Source organism: Coturnix japonica, chromosome 1, assembly GCF_054131305.1.
Source record: "Coturnix japonica strain WE chromosome 1, WE-NBRP24, whole genome shotgun sequence".
Classification (NCBI taxonomy): domain Eukaryota; kingdom Metazoa; phylum Chordata; class Aves; order Galliformes; family Phasianidae; genus Coturnix; species Coturnix japonica.
Window position 1 is genome coordinate 65,564,488 of NC_140663.1, and position 8,553 is coordinate 65,573,040.

At 36.4% G+C, this 8,553-nt stretch overlaps 1 long non-coding RNA gene across 1 annotated transcript; it reads right to left on the reverse strand.

The window, feature by feature from the left end:
* Positions 1-5,380: 5,380 nt before the first annotated feature.
* Positions 5,381-8,553, reverse strand: LOC107317887 (uncharacterized). The gene is made up of 3 exons (XR_001557076.3): positions 8,269-8,553; positions 7,956-8,064; positions 5,381-6,490 (listed from the first exon to the last, which is right to left on the reverse strand). It is a non-coding gene; the product is annotated as an uncharacterized LOC107317887 (long non-coding RNA).

Sequence of the window (8,553 nt, forward strand, 5' to 3'; positions counted from 1 at the left end):
TGTTTTTTCAGATTAGCATCTTAATAAACCTTGTCTTAATTGTGCAAAATCTGAACTACCACAAAGGTTTCTGTTTATTTGTTTATTTTACACTCTTGTCTACAGGTGAAAAAAAATCATATACTGCCCAAATTTCTTTTAAAAAGAAATACCTAAAAAAAACAAAAAAACGTGGTTAAGGCTTTCCTCTCATGCAATTACTAATCTCATAGCACCATCAAGGAAAGAAAAGCACTTACAATTTTTCCTTCTCACATCCCCGAATATCTGCCTCCCATTCAGTGTATGATCTGAGTTAAAATTTATATTTTACAGACCTCCTGTTCTCACTGACATCTAATTCTTTAAACTTTTATTATTACTGTTATTAAGACTAGCTTTATGGAAAGTTACTTAAAACTAATTGTGGATGATATTCTCAGATTCATCTTCATTTTTAGCAGATGAACAGAATGCTGGAGAATCTATAAATGAAATCGAGAAAATTAGATGCACCTGCAGTGACAGTTGACAAGAATCAACTCCAGTATTATGAGACTGCTGAAAAATCAGTTTTAACAGATTTGCTTTCTGTTCTTTTCTTCGTACCCTTCTATTTTAACATCTCTGTAATCTAGAATGGCATAGACCGTTTCCTTTTTCATTGGAAAAGACATAAAATCTTTTTTGCTGTGCACTAGCAAGGTGGGGTTTTGTTTGTGTGTGTGTGTGTGTGTGTTTGTGCTACTTTTTCCTATTTTCTTATTGATTTCAAAGTGTAAAATAAATCGAATATATTTGATGTTCAACAAGTCAAGGTACAGATTAATATCTGGATTTCTATAAAAACTTTTACAAAGTAGATTACTCTTCATGATGCCCAGAAATGAAATAATCAATTACTGTTTGTTTGACTTCATAAAAACCATAGTTTAATTTGAAATTATATCTAACTCTTTTCTTCTGAGGTCTTGAGTCACACTGTGAGCCTTCCTTGTATTTACAGTAAACTGCATGATGGTTAGTTGGATGATTAAATGGTTGATCATAGAATCACAAAATATCTTGAGATGAAAGGGACTGACAAGAATCATTGAGTCTACTTCCTCAATCCACACAGAACCAACCAATATTCAAACCATATGTCTGGGAGTATTGTCCGAATGCTTCTTGAATTCCATCAGGCATAGTACCATGAACCTGAGGAGCTTGTTTCAGTGCCCAACCACCCACACTACAAAGAACCCTTCCCCAAGCATTAGAAATCTGGAAATGGCAACAACATATCTCAGAAAGTCCTTCTGATGCAAGTTATAACCAAACAAAACTTCTGCTTCTCCCTATCAATACAGCTAGAAGGTGTTCATTTACGTATCTGTAGAAACCTCTGCAGGGCTTATTCCTTAGACTCCAACAGATTTTAAAAAAAAAACATTTTTTTTTCCTTTTTCTTTTTTTTCTTTTCTGTATGGTTGAGAAAGTGGATACAAGAAAGAAATTTGAGTCTAAGATTCCATTGGCAGAGAAAAAAGAGGGAGCTGGCATGGGGATGACACACTTAATGGAAGGCATTCTCAGTGAAAAGACTTCGGTACACATTCCAAAAGAACTCAAACTGACATTGTGATTTAGTAATACCGCAGTCCCTTGCACTTTGAAAGGGTATTTATATTGAAACATTGGCTCCCTTCCAGGAATATTGCAGCATATTAGTAGAAAGGAAAGGCTTTCCTTTCTAAGAAGTCATTGTAATTTTGTAATTCAAGACGTAGCCAAAAATGGGCACTAAGTTATACCATACAGCTTCTGCCCTTCTTGACTCAGTATTTCATGTTATATCTAAGCAGTGGAATATGCCGCTATCAGAGCAGGCTGGACTTTTTATGTAAGTCCCTGTATTTCACTTACTATAACATTCTGGAGATACTGGCTTGTGAGACTGTGAAAAATGTTTCAATTCAAAATTTTCAAGTGAGGCAAGGATCGTAGTGATAGCAGCAAAGTTTATTCATTATTGCAATAACGGGTGTACACCCCTGTTGTCAAGGGAGAAGTTGCACACTGATCAGTGAAATCCACTTTATATACCCTATACCCAACGCAGGTAATGCTCTCCTGGCACTTGCTCAGTGGTCAAGCATCTCAGGCTCACAGTCTCCCCGGCACTGTTGCTTTGGTATATTTCCATACAAAGTGGTTACCAACCAGTTGTTTTTGATGTACTGTACCCTGAAACATGTGGGCAATTTTTCTTGAGGCATGTTCACTTTGTTCTGTACTAGGCTCTCTCTCCTCCCTGAAAACCTGCCTTATCTTGTTCCTATACTCAGTCCTACCCATGTCAAAATGCCCCACTAGTGGAAGAAAAACAATCTACCCCTGTCAGTGTTCACTGAACTAGTAGAAGAAAAATGACTCACCTAACTGTTTCACTGTTTCATGAGAGGGATCAGTAAAGGCCTACACTACATATAGAAAATGTTGGTCCCACAAGGCCTACTATACCTACTAGAAGTACTTGCTTCACTGCAAAAACACAGTCTACCTCCCTCAAGACCTTGCCAGCTGAGCCTCTTCCGTTGCTGGTGCATACTGATTCCTAACTCCCCTCCTCCCAGGAGTCAGAGAAAGCCTGGAGGAATATGCCTTTCTCCTTACATCTTGGCTGCTACCACCACATTAATTCCCACCATTAATTCCTGTCAACATCACATAAATTCATGCTTCAGTGATTTCCTCTCTTTATAATTATACTTCCATTCATTAATTAGACTTCCATTCATTACATAAATGTGTGTAGTCTGCTGGATCAGAAATAGTAAAGAAGGTTCAGGGAAAGCTTCCAACCCAAGTCATTCTGTGTGATTCTGTGTGATTCTGTGTGAAATACAGTCATCTCTCTCCTATTCAGACAGAATTCTTCCAAGCTGGGCATGGTCAGGCACCAGCATCCAGCAAAGAGGATGCAACCAGCAGCTGAATGCATGTGGAAAATCTCCAGTACTTCAGTGTAAGACACAGGCTTCACAGTCACATTACTGGTGTGAATCTTTCCATTTGTTAAATGCTTCCATTGAGCTTTTGTTGGTTTATATCCTAATGTATTAAAAAATGTAGTCACCTTAATTTCACTGTAGAAATTACATTTCAAAATGAGGGAAAGTGGAAAGAGCAGTATTCATCTTCTGGCACAATGCATGCTGTTTAAAGAAGTGGCAATATGTTGGAGAAAGAATATAGCATGGGGTTTATATATGCATTAAGAGATCTGAGTGTATATTTAGTTAATGCAAATGTTTAAACAGTTTAAACATTGGAACAGGCTGCCCAGGGGTGTTCTGGAGTCTCCTCCTCTGGAGACATTCAAGATCACCCTGGACACCTACCTGTGTGACCTGACGTAGGGAACCTGCTTTGGCAGGGAGATTGATGATCTCTGGAGGTCCATTCCAACCCCTAAGATTCTGTGATTCTGTGTTTGAATTGAATTCAAGTAATTTAAACAGTGCCTGCTTATTCTTTGGACCAAGAAGTAGTTCATTTGGACTTGATGATCTTTGAGGTCTTTTCCAACCTGGGTAATTCTATGATTATTTCTGAATGGAAAAATGTTACAATTTTGATGGGATCCCATAGTTCTCACTGAGTCTACATTCTGCATTTTCACAGTTGTAAATGGTGTTGGGATTTGATTAACAGAATATTTTTTGTCCAGTATCCTGGTCCAAGAAGTGACACCATGACAGAGCCACTTCTAATTGTCTTAAAACTATCCCTAGTAGTGAAATAGATCATGAGATCAAGAACAACTGGACAAGTGTATGAACAGAAAGCCCCTGCCAAACCTTTTTGGTTGTTGGAGAATCTACTTAAAAACAGACTAAAATATGGTTAAAAACATTTTAAAATAAGGTGGTTTGTTTGTTTGTTTTGTTGTTGTTATTGTTTTGTTTGTTTTTTAAATCAAGGAGATAAAAACAAGTAAGCAACAGAGAGGGTAAAGAGTGATTAAAGTAAATTAGCACAAGAACAAAGAATATCATCTAGGTAGAAATATATCTAGGCTGGAAATTTGATAAGCATTCCTAAATTTTCAGGGACAGAGGTTCTTGGAATAGTCTTTCTGCAGGAACAAAGGGGAAGTGAGTAAATGATCCAAGGTGTTTTGAAGAAATAATCCTATTACTTTATTAACAGGATTATATGTTGTTCCCTGAGACGATAGCGATTAAGGTTCAATGATCTGAAAAAAAAAATAACTTTTCATATATCTGCTTTCTGGTTCTCAAGAAAGGGATTTCATAATAACAGTAGTAATTAAAAAAAAAAAAGTAAATAAAAAACAACTCTCTCTCTCTCTCTCTCTCCCTCTCTTTTTTTTTTTTTGCTATGCTGCTTGTGGATGCATGTTTATTTTCTTGTAGCTTTCAGTTACCTTCTAAAAGCTATACATGAGTCTGGTTTGGCCTAAAGTTGGAGTTAGTTAGTTTTTATGCGAGCCTCTGCTGTTCTCGTATTTCTTACATGTAACTTATTTCACCACCAATAATTTGTACTGACTGGAGGTCATCTGGGGAAATGCTGCCAAGCCTCGCTGAATAATCTAGAATGCAACATGCAAAGCAATTTCCCTATGTCTCTTTGTGGAACACCTCTTAATTTTCTGGTATTGCTGCAAAATGCTGATTTCACATCAGCATAAGTTTATTAATACCAACTTGGCTCTGATTCAAAATGATTTGTACACGACTAGTAGCATAAAATGATCTGAGTCTCAAAATAAATAATTAAATAAAAATTAAATGCGTCTGTGTACATTACTTTTCAAGGGCTTTAAAAATAATTTTCCATTTTTACACAAGTTTTTGTGCCTGCATAATTGAAGCAGCATTTTGCAGGTGCATAATGATACCACTGAAGACCTTAATAAGATTCCAGCTTGTCTAGAGACCTAATTCTAGCTTTGTTTAAGTAAGCCGAGGCAGTTTAGTTTGGATGCTATGGTGACTCCATTTGTGTACAGTGATACTGAATATACCTAATCATACAACTCTGGATTAGAAGCTACACTCTACACTCACTATTTTAAATCTATATCACCTACTTATTTTTTTTATTTTTTTTAAAGAAACCAGTGCCTACCATCAACCACCTCATTTACCAAAATCATGCATGAAAATGAGTCCCTGTTCAGTTTTAAATATGAGTAATTTGAGCTGTTTTTTATTCTGTTTCTTTTGTTACTTTCTGGTGGCATTGTCTGATTATCTGACTTCGGGTCTTTCAGTTTATAATGTAATTGTTTGAGACATTCCTGGCTATTTTTTTATTGCATTGCTATGGCAATGATGTCACATTTGTTAACTGCCCTTGATGGGAAAGAAAGAATGGACTCTGGCTCTTTATGAAAGTGATAACAGAGACCATTTATTGGAAAGATACATCTGTTAAATAATACAAAGCATACTTCTGATTGTTTGCTGGCATGAATCATGCATAATGTCTTCATAATTGATTGGTTAGAGTATGGAAGGCATGAGGCAATCATGCACCTAGGTTTCTTCTCTGAATCATTGGCAGAAAGCATCTACATACCTCACCCTAAAGTGTAATTTTTTGTTCTTATGCTAATGCAGCTCTTTTTCTGTTTATGCATCTCCCTGTTCTTGCAGACTTTGTCAAGGACTGTGACTGACTGTTGTCAGTATAACAAGCACCACAACATGTTGGCCTTAGCCTAGGCACATGTAGTCATGTCCTCCACTAACCAAGTATGCTTCTATATGCCAGAGGTAGAATTCCTAAAATGATAGATTTAATTTCTGGTTTATCACTGGTAATGGCAATTTTACATATTGAGGAAGCTATTTTCTGAACCAGAACTGTGTCTTACAAGAAAAATATATTAATAATCCATTATGCTCTAAAAATTATCAAATACATCATCATAAGGGAGGATTTTACCTGATATTTTACAGTGTTTCATGGAATTTTTTGCAACACTAAAGTAAATCAATGAAATGATGTAAAGTATACTTGTAAAAGTATACTTGCAAAAGTATACTTTAAAATATGCTTTCTCTCTAATTAGGTATTCAGTCTTCAAGCATTCACTAGACACAAAAGATGTATTTTTGCTACTGAGTATTAGATGATAGACATTAATGAAACAAGAGATATGATGTGCTTAGAGAGATCAAAGTTCTACCTGGCCTGTAGGGAAAGAGTTTAAGTAAAGGAATTTGTATAGTAATCTGTATAAAAGATATTATATTGTTTTACAGTAATAACCAAAACTTTGAGATTTGGACAATGACTTTGTAATATGATGTTTAATATGTGGGTAGCTTCCATGAATATGTCCTAATTTTTTTTAAAATATGTCTATACTTCATGTCCATATCCTTACATGATAATGAATTCTGTAATTTGATTGTGTATTCTGTGCAAAAGCATTTCCTTCTTCTTTTTCTTATATATCTCATCTTGCCTTCATTTCCGAGTTCTTTTTCTGCAAGAAATAACAAATGATCATTCGTCCGCCAACTTATCAGTTGTTAATTGATAGTTTCAGTCTGACACCTGCCTTCCAAGATGAAGTGTTGAAGTCTGTTTAACATTTCCAGACATGAAAGACCATTCATTTCTCCTAACACTCTTGCCAGCCTTCTCTAGGTCTGTCCTAGTCCTGCAGAGTTCCTCTTGAGGTGAAGAGGCCCAAGTTGCATCCAGTATTTTAGATGTCTCAGATACACAGTAGCATAAAAAAAAAATAATATTTTTTTTAAGTGCTCTCCAATGCTTTCAAGAATATGCCATGAGAGCCCACCAAGTAACTTATTTGAATATTAGGTACTAAGTTAGTTAATGAATCCTGAATATATTTTTCCCCGTGTACTCTATTTTGCATTTATCAATAATATTTATTATTTTCTCAAATAACTGTTTAAGTTCTCAGGGTCTTTCAGGTGTTTAGGAGTAAAGTTCCACAACACCAAGGATGTCCACCTCTCTGAAGTCTCTCCCAGGCCTCTCCACACTTCCTACAACTCAGTTTCTCTGGTTTGGGGGAAGGCTTCTTCAAAATATAATGAATACTAATACTGAGTGAAATGATGAGTAGTGCATTCAGGGAAACTGACAAGGTGATCAGATGAGCATTCAAAAAATGCAAAAAGGATTCAAAGGAGAGACTGGGACCCTGCTTAAAAGTCAGAAGTTCTGTAAAATTAGCAGCTCCCTCTGCAAACAGCTGTAAAAGAGAAATCTGAGTCATTTTTTCCTCTTTACAGAAGCAAGATAGCAGTACTCAAAGTTTATAAATATCACAGAATATTGGCAATTCACCCAGACTTTCAACATCAGGTTTTCAGTGAGCAGCTGAGAAACAGAGAAACTTTCCCAACTAAGTGAATGAAGCTCCCCAAGAGCAGAGATTCATTCTAAAAAGCTAAAAAGCAGCTCTGTGCCTGCGTTCTCCACCAAGAATGTCAATGGTTTTACAGGCTGGTTCGACCCTGTTCCGTGACTAGTGGGGTGGAGGGATTTCACAAAATCCACACTTCCAGAAAGGAGAAACATGGGACCCCAAAATAATTAAAATCATAGACAATGATCTGAGAAGAAACAAACCAATTTGCTAAGAATGGTATTGGAATACAAGATAACACACTATAATATGATGTAATTAGAACTGAAGTTAATAAATCAAATATAATCAGAGAGTATCTGAAAGCTATAGGCCTTACAGAAATACAAGCCAAGGTCTCTAAACAGCAAAATGAAAACCTTAATCCAAACCCCAGAGATGGTAGATAATGCAGCAGGGAAAATAAACAGCAGCAAGGTGCTACACAGTATACTTCCAGCAGAAAACTCTTGAAGAGTTTTCCACAAATAGGGGAAAAATTAAAAATAACAATCAACATAATGCAACTATCAAACTACCACAATACACTGTGCTAATCTGCTGTTACCTGAACCCTTTGGGCTCCATGTTGGGCACTAGATTGACTGTTGTGTTTAACTCAGCAGGTGTCTAAGCACCACGTAGTTATTCACTCACTCTTCTCCCTATCCTGTGAGCTAAGGGAGAGAAGCAAATGGGAAAACAAACAAATAAGCAAGCAAACAAAAAGCAAGTAAACAAAAAACAAACAAATAAACCCAAAGTAGAACTTGTGGGTTAAGATACAAATATTTACTAAGAGAGAGAACAGGAAAAGGATAATTATGACAAATACATATATATGAACACATACAAACAGTGATAAACAATCAGACACTTACCACTCCCTGACATATGCCCTGCTAGCTGCCCAACCAGCAGAAGTGAGAGAGACAGATTCCTGCCCCCTTCAAAACTCTCCTTCCTCATGATGTCACATGGTATGGAATGCTCCTTTGGCCAGCTTAAGTCAGTTACCCTGATTCTGTCCCCACCCAGACCTTCATTAGTATGAGCTGAGAAACTGGAAAGACCTTGGATCTACACTTAGCAATATACATAAACATTGGTGTTTTATCAGTATTGTTTTACTCCTAGAACCAAAACACAGCATCATAGCAGACACT